This window comes from Scylla paramamosain, chromosome 19 (genome assembly GCF_035594125.1).
Source record: "Scylla paramamosain isolate STU-SP2022 chromosome 19, ASM3559412v1, whole genome shotgun sequence".
NCBI classification, from domain to species: Eukaryota; Metazoa; Arthropoda; class Malacostraca; order Decapoda; family Portunidae; genus Scylla; species Scylla paramamosain.
This window is the reverse complement of record NC_087169.1, coordinates 6,879,617-6,892,116: the sequence shown is the minus strand read 5'-3', so window position 1 is coordinate 6,892,116 and position 12,500 is coordinate 6,879,617.

Sequence of the window (12,500 nt, the reverse complement as noted above, 5' to 3'; positions counted from 1 at the left end):
CCATTCATTAACTCACCTAAGGACAAAAATATAATTGAAGATTGGCTTAAATAAACTATAACGTTGGAAGACAATATAATTAGGCAACCATGATTCGTGAAAAAAATAAATAAATCACAAGCACTCTAGTATGGTTTTCCGAAAGTTCACATACCAGGTTATCCCATCAAACCTATTGTATCAGCTTTGGGAACTTACAATTACATCTTGACAAAATTTTCAATGCCAGTTCTATCCCCTACCTCAACCATTTTTTTTTCATATTAATATATATATATATATATATATATATATATATATATATATATATATATATATATATATATATATATATATATATATATATATATATATATATATAATTTTTATTTATTTTTTTTATGATGATGCGTGGCTCTGGGATCGTCTTTAACGGAACCCTAGCAAACATTTGATAGGAGATTTAAAACAAATATATAAAAAGGGAATACCGATGACTATTTTCTACTCTTTAAAGTTACGTAACAGAAAAGAACAAAAAATGATTGTTTTCTCTTGAGATGTACCGATAAGATATAATAATATATTTTTTTAAAGTATTTACGTTCATAAAACAAAGAAAGAAAAAAATAAAGAAAGAAATTAAAACCTTAGGGGCTTCAGATTAAATAACTACAATTCATTTCTTACACAATCACTTAAAGTTGTCACCATCAAATAAAAATAAAACAAACAATTATAATAATAAAAAATAAAAAATAAATCCACAGGAATTCCCATGCCTGTTCGTCTTGGGAGCTATTCGACTATGTAGTAAATGTATTTAGGTATTTTTTTTTTTTTTTGCCATTGGTTATCTATTTTATATGTATGTGTAGATGGATGTGTAGATTTTTTTTTTTTTCTAATGTTAATAATTGTAATGCTCCCATCATGTGCTTAAGTTCTAAAAGAGCTTCCACACAAATCCGCTGCTTCTTTGTTACAGAGATCGTGGTCCCTCTCCAGGCCTGGCTACTGTGAGCTGTCATCTGTTCATATCTGACTTTCACTTCAGCTGTGTTTGTCTGCTGCTCCACCACTTCCTGTTTCTGTTTTTTGTTCCAATAGGACTGATCGGCTCTGCTTCCTTGTGCTATAAACTTCATATACGCTATGACCGGCCACACATCCACCTCCTAAACGATTTCAGGTCATATACATATATATATATATATATATATATATATATATATATATATATATATATATATATATATATATATATATATATATATATATATATATATAATTTTTTTTTTTTTATGTAGGAAGGACACTGAAATGCCAGTCCCATTAAAGGGTCAAAGCAATGGTCAAAAATTGATGTATAAGTGTCTTGAAACCTTCCTCTTGAAGGAATTCAAGTCATAGGAAGATGGAAATACAGAAGCAGGCAGGGAGTTCCAGAGTTTACCAGAGAAAGGGATGAATGATTGAGAATACTGGTTAACTCTTGCGTTAGAGAGGTGGACAAAATAGGGATGAGAGAAAGAAGAAAGACTTGTGCAGTGAGGCCGCAGGAGGAGGGGAGGCATGCAGTTAGCAAGATCAGAAGAGCAGTTAGCATGAAAATAGCGGTAGAAGACAGCTAGATATGCAACATTGCAGCGGTGAGAGAGAGGCTGAAGACAGTCAGTTAGAGGAGAGTTGATGAGACGAAAAGCTTTTCATGCCACCCTGTCTAGAAGAGCAGTATGAGTGGAACCCCCCCAGATATGTGAAGCATACTCCATACATGGACAGATAAGGCCCTTGTACAAAGTTAGCAGCTAAGGGGGGTGAGAAAAACTGGCGGAGACGTCTCAGAACACCTAACTTCATAGAAGTCGTTTTAGCTAGAGATGAGATATGAAGTTTCCAGTTCAGATTATAAGTAAAGGACAGAATGAGAAAGTTCAGTGTAGAAGAGGGGGACAGTTGAGTGTCATTGAAGAAGAGGGGATAGTTGTCTGGAAGGTTGTGTCGAGTTGATATATGGAGGAATTGAGTTTTTGAGGCATTGAACAATACAAAGTTTGCTCTGCCCCAATCAGAAATTTTAGAAAGATCAGAAGTCAAGCGTTCTGTGGCTTCCCTGCGTGAAATGTTTACCTCCTGAAGGATTGGACGTCTATGAAAAGACGTGGAAAAGTGCAAGGTGGTATCATCAGCGTAGGAGTGGATAGAACAAAAAGTTTGGTTTAGAAGATCATTAACGAATAATAAGAAGAGAGTGGGTGACAGGACAGAACCCTGAGGAACACCACTTTAAATAGATTTAGGAGAAGAACAGTGACCGTCTACCACAGCAGCAATAGAACGGTCAGAAAGAAAACTGAAGATTAAGTTACAGAGAGAAGGATAGAAACCATAGGAGGTTAGTTTGGAAAATAAAAGCTTTGTGCCAGATTCTATCAAAAAGCTTTTGATATGTCCAAGGTAACAGCAAAAGTTTCACCAAAATCTCTAAAAAAGAGGATGACCAAGACTCAGTAAGGAAAGCCAGAAGATCATCAGTAGAGCAGCCTTGACGGAACCCATACTGGCGATCAGATAGGAAGTTGTGAAGTGATAGATCTTTAAGAATCTTCCTGTTGAGGATAGATTCAAAAACTTTAGATAAGCAGGAAATTAAAGCAATAGGACAGTTGTTTGAGGGATTAGAACGGTCTCCCTTTTTAGGAACAGGTTGAATGTAGGCAAACTTCCAGCAAGAAGGAAAGGTAGATGTTGACAGACAGAGCTGAAAGAGTTTGAACAGGCAAGGTGCAAGCAGGGAGGCACAGTTTCGGAGAACAATAGGAGGGACCCCATCAAGTCCATAAGCCATAAGCCGAAGAATTTTAATAGGTGGCATTAAGTAGTCAAAAGGTGGAGGAAAGGGAGGAACAAGTCCAGAATCGTCCAAGGTAGAGTTTTTTAGCAAAGGTCTAGCAAAGGTTAGCAAAGGTAGATGCCAGAAGTCACGAGGGGAGTTAGATCTTGAAAGTTTTTGACATTTTCTGTTAATGAAGGAGTTTTTGGCTAGTTGGAGAACAGACTTGGCATGATTCCAGGCAGAAATAAAAAGTGCATGAGATTTTGGTGATGGAAGGCTTAAGTACCTTTTGTGGGCCACCTCTCTATCATATATTGCACGAAAGCAAGCTGTGTTAAACCAAAGTTTAGAAGGTTTAGGACGAGAAAAAGAGTGAACAATGTACGCCTCCATGCCAGACACTATCACCTATATTATTCGCTCAGCACACAAAGACGGGTCTCTGACATGGAAGCAGTAGTCATTCCAAGGAAAATCAACAAAATACCTCCTCAGGTCCCCCCAACTAGCAGAGGCAAAACGCCAAAGGCACCTTCGCTTAGATGGATCCTGAGGAGGGATTGGAGCGATAGGAAAAGATACGGATATGAGATTGTGATCGGAGGAGCCCAACAGAGAAGAAAGGGTGACAGCATAAGTAGAAGGATTAGAGGTCACGAAAAGGTCAAGAATGTTGAGCGTATCTTCAAGACGGTCGGGAATACGAGTAGGGTGTTGCACCAATTGCTCTAGGTCATGGTGGATAGCAAAGTTGTAGGCTTGTTCACTAGAATGGTCAGTGAAGGGAGCCAAAGTCGTGGTAAACATTGAAGTCTCCAAGAATGGAGATGTCTGCAAAAGGGAAGATGGTCAGAATGTGCTCCACTTTGGAAGTTAAGTAGTCAAAAAATTTCTTATAGTCAGAGGAGTTAGGTGAGAGGTATACAGCAAAGATAAATTTAGTATGAGAGTGACTCTGTAGTCATAGCCAGATGGTTGAAAACTTGAAAGATTCAAGAGCGTGGACACAAGAGCAGGTTAAGTCATTGCGCACATAAACACAGCATCCAGCTTTGGATCGAAAATGAGGATAGAAAAAGTAGGAGGGAACAGAAAATGGGCTGCTGTCAGTTGCCTCAGACACCTGAGTTTCAGTGAGGAAAAGACGATGAGGTTTAGAAGAGGAAAAGTGGTGTTCTACAGATTGAAAATTAGATGTTAGACCTCGTATGTTGCAGAAGTTAATGAAGAAAAAGTTGAGGGGGGTGTCAAGACATTTACGGTCGTCGAAAGAAAGGCAGTCCGACCTGTGGACATTTATGGTCCCCTCCACAGATGGGGACTCCAAGGCTGGTGTAGGAGTCGCCATGATGATTTTAAAATTTTTGAGTGAAGGGTGTGTGTGTTATTAGGTGCTTGTAGTTTTGTGTGGAGGAAGAGAGTTGTCTTTAGAGGACAGGCTGTAACTGCCCCCTTGTGTTGTGAGACACAAAAGGAAACCTTCAGTGAGGTCACAGCTGGGTTTAATAATAAGTTCACAGCACCCCGTGAACAGTGCTTTAGACCTCATTGGGAGTAATTATCATTTCGGCAGGTGTTTACTGCCTCTTCCTGGTATATATATATATATATATATATATATATATATATATATATATATATATATATATATATATATATATATATATATATATATATATATATATATATATATATATATATATATATATATATATATATATATATATATATATATATATATATATATATATATATATATATATATATATATATATATATATATATATATATATATATATATATATATACGAGTATATTGTTACATTCACAGATTCCCCCACTCTCACAGCTGCCATTCACTGGGATCAGCCTCCCTAGACTACCACCTACGTAATGTAGGACGGCTCAAGTTACAAAGTCCTTCTGATTTCCTGCATCCTTTAAACAGACGATCATAATGTCATGGGAGAACTAGCAAATATAAAGGAAAGGTTCTAATAAAGAAGATAACGTGATTTAAATAATGATCCTGTGATTTTTATTTTATTTTTTTTTAACTTAAAGGAACGAACATGAATATAAATGTTATCTTTCTTTTTGATACATAAATAAAACTTTGCATATACTTTTGAAATCAGTAAAACTTTAGAATAAGAAAATTTAATTAAACTGTAAGATTGGAGTTGATAAATTAGATACTGATAATTGAGATAAGGAAAGAGTGCACGAAGGAATATATTCCTTGAAGAAACAAGACAAACCGAAAAAAAAAAAAAATTCCTGGCTTATGGTATGCCAGTCACATGATATATTGAAGGTTAAGTGCAATATGTCAGAACTGATAATATCATGCATTTATAAAGAAATTCTTTGTGAATATTTAGATCATAAAAAAAATATTAATAGACCATGTTAGATTTTGGGAGTTCATGGGACCATTAGTGAAAATGTTCGAGATTATTCTGTGAGTATAGAAGAGGTCTATACTATTAGCGATATTGCCAAAATTATGACTTATAATTGTGGTGGAAGGACCCAATAAAAAAAAAAAGTCATGCCGGAACAAGCAAATAGAATAGAAAAGTTCAAATAGAGAAATAACATCATTCAAATAATAATCATGTGAAATAATAATAATAATTATTAATATTTATTTATTTATTTATTTATTTATTATTATTTTTTTTTTTTGCCTAAAAAAACATGAATATAAATGTTATCTTTCTTTTTGGATACGTATGATACTTTGCATATACTTTTGAAATCAGCAAAACTTTAGAAAAAAAATTATTATTATTATTATTATTATTATAATTTAGAAACTACCATCAATAACAATCAATCTGGTTTTCATAGAATTTTCCAGTGCCTTATATACACCTCCGGTTAAACGCTACCATACCACACAAGGTTAAAAAAAAATTGGTTGAAGCCATGATCGATGGCAGCTGCTCTATTATTATTATTTTTTTTTTTATGACATTAACAACAATCAATCAAGATAAAACAAACAACATAAAATAAAATTATGAAACAAGTTAACCAAAACAAAAGAATTTTAAACCAAAAAACTTTAATATCAACTATCAACTTAAGATTTTAAACACAATTTCAATCTATACAATCAAACTAAACCCATGCACTCTCCCTCCTTCCGCCCTCACCACCCCCAACCCCCTGTGACACACCAGGTTCAGCCCCCCTCACGGCACTGCTGCCACTATCTCGGGTCAGTCTCCCTAAATTACCAAGTATGTAGATTAGTGCAAAGTTCAAAACTACCTTTACAGGGTCCTTCTAGTCTCCTGTAGTGAGTTAAACAAATGAGGTCACCAATCTGTTTCACCTCCTACAAGTAAATGAATACTGCATCTGCCAAGTGACTCCAACACCTGAGAAAGAATCACAAGCCACGTTTCAGGAAGTACTGTTACGACAAAAGACAGATGAGGATTGTAATATTCTATGAACCTCTCCTCTCACGAAACAACAAACAACACCACCCATACTCAAAGAATATTGCATCCCCTTGCAGGACAGTAACACTTACAACTTTCCAGAAGACTGGAAAAACCATCCAGACACAGCCATCTATCTGATCGCCAGTATGGGTTCTTTCAAGACCGCTCTACTGGTGATCTAGTTTTCCTGACTAAGTGTTGGTCATCCTCTTTTAGAGATTTTGGTGAAACTTGCTGTTGCCTTAGACATATCAAAATATTTTGATAGAGTCTGACACAAAGTTTTGATTTCCAAACTACTCTCTTACAGCTTCTTTCCTTCTCTCCATAACTTAATCTCAGGTTTCCTTTCTGACCGTTCTATTGTTGTTGTCGTAGATGGTCACTGTTCTAAATCTATTAACAGTGGTATTCCTCAGGGTTCTGTTCTGTCACAGACTTTCTTCCTATTATTCATTAATGATCTTCTAAACCAAACTTCTTGTCGTATCCACTATTATACTGGTGGTAGCACCCTGCACTTTTTCCTAGACGTCCAACCATTCAGGAAGTAAACAATTCATGCAGCCACAGAACTCATTCATGAAGCCACAGAACGTCTCACATCTGATCTCTCCAAAATTCTGATTTGGTGAGAGCAAACTTAGTATTGTTCAATGCCTCCCAAACTCAATTCCTCTATCTATCTACTCAACAAAACCTTGCAAACAAATATCCTCTCTTCTTCATTGACACTCAACTGTCCCACGCTTCTACACTGAACATCCTTTGTCTGTCCTTTACTTATAATCTGCAATGGAAACCTCACACCTCATGTCTAGCTAAAACAGCTTCTTTGAATTTAGTTGTTCTCATTCGTCTCCGTCAGTTTTTCTCACCCTCTCAGCTGCTAACTCTATACAAGAGTCTTATATGCCCATGTATGGAGTAAGTTTTACATGTTTGGGGGGGGGGATTCACACATACCGCTATTTTAGAGATGGTGGAATAAATTTTTTTTTTTTTTTCGTTTTATCAACTCCTGTCTTCTAACTATCTTCAATCTCTTTCTCTTGGTCCCGATGGTGCATCTCTTGCTATATTATATCGCTATTTTCATGCTAATTACTCTTCTGATTTTCCTAACAGCAAAGCCTCTCCTCTTCCCGCGGTCTCGCTGCACAAGACTTTCTTGTTTTTCTCATCACTATTCTGTCCACCTCTCTAATGCAAGAGTTAACCAGTATTCTCAATAATTTATCCCTTTCTCTGGTAAGCTCTGGAGCTCCTTGCCTGCTTCTGTATTTCCCCCTTCTTATGACTTGAACTCTTTCAAGAGGGAGGTTTCAAGACATCTTTGAATTTTCCATGATTCTATTGACGCCTCTTTTGGGACTGTGGTCTGTGTGATTTTTTTTTTCTCTGGATTTGTTTCCATTCGCTAGTGACCCTCTTGAGTAATATATATATATATATATATATATATATATATATATATATATATATATATATATATATATATATATATATATATATATATATATATATATATATATATATATACACACGCCGGTTCGAGCTCTCGGCAAGAGGGGCGAGAGGGCTAAAACTGCCACCGTCACGTAATCCAACCCTCACAGGCACGTCAGGCCGTTTTGTCCCCACCGTCGCATCAGCGTGCCACACCCAACAGCGCGGCGCTGGCGCGAACCCTGGGGATTGATCCCCGACGACGTGCGCTCCCTCGCCGCGCTGGCTTTCCGACCAGCAGACGGCGGAAGGGAACCAGGAGCGATGCGAGACGGGCGGACGCCTTTATCAGGGTTTTTGAGGAGCCCCTTTTGACGCCGCCGCCTTCACGCCTTTCACGAACCTGGTACCCGTCTAGCACCGCCGCGCCAGCGGGCTTCATTGAGGGGAGCGCGGCGCGAGGCCGCATTTGGAATGGGTCGCCGCCACCGGAGTAGGGGGTAGGCACTGCGACGAGATGGGCGGACACCGACGGCACGGAAGGGAAAGAGGGCGGACGGCGACACCCAACAGCGCGCGCCTCGTTACCTCTGAGCCCAGTCCAGCACCCGAACCCAGGCCGCTTCCCGCACAGGTCCAACAGAGCCAATCCTAATCCCGAAGTTACGGGATTTCTATATAACAGCTAAAGGGATAAGAAAAACTACCAGAGATGAGACAGAACGTCTAACTTCATAAAAGCTATTTTAACTAAATATGAGATGTGACGTTTCTCGTTTAGATAACGAGTAAAAGACGGACCGATCATGTTCAGTGTCATTTAAGAAGAGCGGCTAGTTATCTATAAGGTTGTGAAAGAGATGGAGAAATTGAGTTTCTAAGGCATTGATCATTACTAAGTTTACTCTGCCCTTATCCAAAAAAAAAAATTGAGAGATCAGAAGTCAGGCGTTCTGTGGCTTCCTTGCGTGAGCTCTTTACTTCCTGAAGAGTTTGACGTCTACAAAAAGACGTGGAAAAGTGCAGAGTGATATGCTCAGCAAAGGAATGGATAGGGCAATAAATTTGGTTTAGAAGATCATTGATGAATAATAGGAAGAGACTGGTTACAGATTAGAATCCTGAGGAACACCACTATTAACAGACTTAGGAGAAAAGTAACCGTCTACCGCAGCAGCAACATAATGGTCAAAGAGGAAACCTGAGATGAAGTTACACAGAGAAGAATAAAGGCCGTAGGAAGATAGCTTGGAAACCAAAGCTTTGTAACAGACTCTTCCAAAAAGCTTTTGATATGTCGAAGCCAAGTAAAAATTTCACCAAAATTCCTAAAAGAGGATGACCAAGACTCAGTAAGGAAAGACAGAATCATCAGTAGAGTTGCTTCAGTGGAACCCATATTAACGATCAGATATAAGTTTATAAAGATATTGATGTTTAAGAATCTTCCTGTTGAAGATAGATTCAGAAAATTTAGAAAGGCAGGAAATTAAAGCAATAGGGCAGTAGTTTGATGGACTAGAGTAATCAGCCTTTTTACTAATAGACTGAATGTAAGGAAACTTCCAAGAGGAAGAAAAGGCATATGTTGATAGACAGAGCTAGAAAAGTTTGACTAGACAAGGTGCAAACACGGAAGCATAGTTTTAGAAAATAATAGGACCCTATCAGGTCCAAAGGTTAACGATGCATGGCTAGCGATGGCATGGAAAACATTACTGAGAAGGATCTTAATTGGTGGCATGGAGTAGTCGGAGGGTGGAGAAGAGGGAGGAATAAGCTCTGAATCATCCAAGATAGCGTTTTCAGTTAAGGTTTGAGAGGAGAGTTAAGCTTTAGAAGTATATAAGATAGCAGTGGTGCCGAAAGGATGAAATAAAGGAAGAAAAGATGAAGAAGCAAAGTTATTGGAGAGGTTTTTTGGGGGAGGTGCCAGAAGTTACGAAGCGACTTAGATCTTCTATTAAAAAAGGAATATTTGGCTTGTTGGAGAAAAAAATTTGGCATGATTAAAGGCAGAAATATAAAGTGATTCAGGTGATTTAAGACTTACCTATCTTTTGTGGGCAACCGCATTTTCATGTATAGTACGAAAACAGGCTGTGTTAAACCGAGGTCTGGAACGTTTGAGGCGAGAGAGTGAGGAATGTGCGACTCCATGCCTGACATTACAACTTCTGTTATGCGTTCAATGTATATATATATATATATATATATATATATATATATATATATATATATATATATATATATATATATATATATATATATATATATATATATATATATATATATATATATATATATATATATATATATATATATATATATATATATATATATATATATATATATATATATATATATATATATATGTATAATGGAGTTATTATGCTGATTTTCCATCGAATGACTGCTGCTTCCGTGTTAGAAACCCGTTTCTGTGTGCTGAACGCACAACAGAAGTTACAGTGTCTGGCATGAAGGTGCGCATTCCTCACCCTTTCTGGCGCCTTAAACCTTCCAAACCTTGGTTTAACACAGCCTGTTCTCGTGTTATAAATGATAGAGAGGTGGCCCATATAGGATACGAAAGCTTTATATATATATATATATATATATATATATATATATATATATATATATATATATATATATATATATATATATATATATATATATATATATATATATATATATATATATATATATATATCGCAATGTTGCATATCTAGCTGTCTTCTACCGCTATTTTCATGCTAATTGCTCTTCTGATCTTGCTAACTGCATGCCTCCCCTCCTCCCGCGGCCTCGCTGCACAAGACTTTCTTCTTTCTCTCACCCCTATTCTGTCCACCTGTCTAACGCAAGAGTTGACCAGTATTCTCAATCATTCATCCCTTTCTCTGGTAAACTATGGAACTCCCTGCATGCTTCTGTATTTCCACCTTCCTATGACTTGAATTCCTTCAAGAGGAAGGTTTCAAGACACTTATCCACCAATTTTTGACCACTGCCTTGACCCTTTTACGGGACTGGCATTTCAGTGGGCATATTTTTTATTGTTTTTTGTTGCCCTTGGCCAGTATCCTTCTTACATAAAAAAAAAAAAAAAAATATATATATATATATATATATATATATATATATATATATATATATATATATATATATATATATATATATATATATATATATATTTTTTTTTTTTTTTTTTTTTTTTTATGTAGGAAGGACACTGGCCATGGGCAACAAAAATAAACATAAACAAATAAAAAAAAAAAAATGCCCACTGAAATGCCAGTCCCATAAAAGGGTCAAAGCAGTGGTCAAAAATTGATGAATAAGTGTCTTGAAACTTCCCTCTTGAAAGAATTCAAGTCATAGGAAGGTGGAAATACAGAAGCAGGCAGGGAGTTCCAGAGTTTACCAGAGAAAGGGATGAATGATTGAGAATACTGGTCAACTCTTGCGTTAGACAGGTGGACAGAATAGGGGTGAGAGAAAGAAGAAAGTCTTGTGCAGCGAGGCCGCGGGAGGAGGGGAGGCATGCAGTTAGCAAGATCAGAAGAGCAGTTAGCATGAAAATAGCGGTAGAAAACAGCTAGATATGCAACACTGCAGCGGTGAGAGAGACGCTGAAGACAGTCAGTTAGAGGAGAGGAGTTGATGAGACGAAAAGCTTTTGATTCCACCCTGTCTAGAAGAGCAGTATGAGTGGAACCCCCCCCAGACATGTGAAGCATACTCCATACATGGACGGATAAGGCCCTTGTACAGATTTAGTAGCTGGGGGGGGTGAGAAAAACTGGCGGAGACGTCTCAGAACGTTTAACTTCATAGAAACTGTTTAAGCTAGAGATGAGATGTGAAGTTTCCAGTTCAGATTATAAGTAAAGGACAGACCGAGGATGTTCAGTGTAGAAGAGGGGGACAGTTGAGTGTCATTGAAGAAGAGGGGATAGTTGTCTGGAAGGTTGTGTCGAGTTGATAGATGGAGGAGTTGAGTTTGTTGTTGAGGCATTTGTTGCCTCATTTGAGGCATTTGTTTGCTCTGCCCCAATCAGAAATTTTAGAAAGATCAGAAGTCAAGCGTTTTGTGGCTTCCCTGCGTGATATGTTTATCTCCTGAAGGGTTGGACGTCTATGAAAAGACGTGGAAAAGTGCAAGGTGGTATCATCAGCGTAGGAGTGGATAGGACAAGGGTCCAAAGCGGTAGTCAAAAATTGAAGGATAACTGTCTTGAAACCTCCCTCTTGTATTTCCACCTTCCATGGGAAGGTGGAAATACAGAAGGAGACAGGGAGTTCTAGAGTTTACCAGAGAAAAAAATGAATGATTATGAATACTGGTTAACTCTTCCATTAGAGAGCTGGACAGAATAAAAGTGAGAGAAAGAAGAAAGTCTTGTGCAGCGATTAGCATGAAAATAGCGGTAGAAGACAGCTAGAAATATAAAATTCCGGCAATGAAAGAGAGGCTGAAGACAGTCAGTTAGAATAGAAGAGTTGATGGAACGAAAAGCTTTTGATTCCACCATGTCTAGAAGATCGGTATGAGCGGAACCCCCTCTCCCTTACCAAAACATGTGAAACATACTCCATACATGGACGGATAAGGCCCTTGTAAAGAATTAACAGCTGCGGGGGGGTGAGAAAAACTGGCGGAGACGTCTCAGAACCCCTAACTTCATAGTTGTTTTAGCTAGAGACGAGATATGAAGATTATAAGTTAAGGACAGTCCGAGGATGTTCAGTGCAGAAGAGAGGGA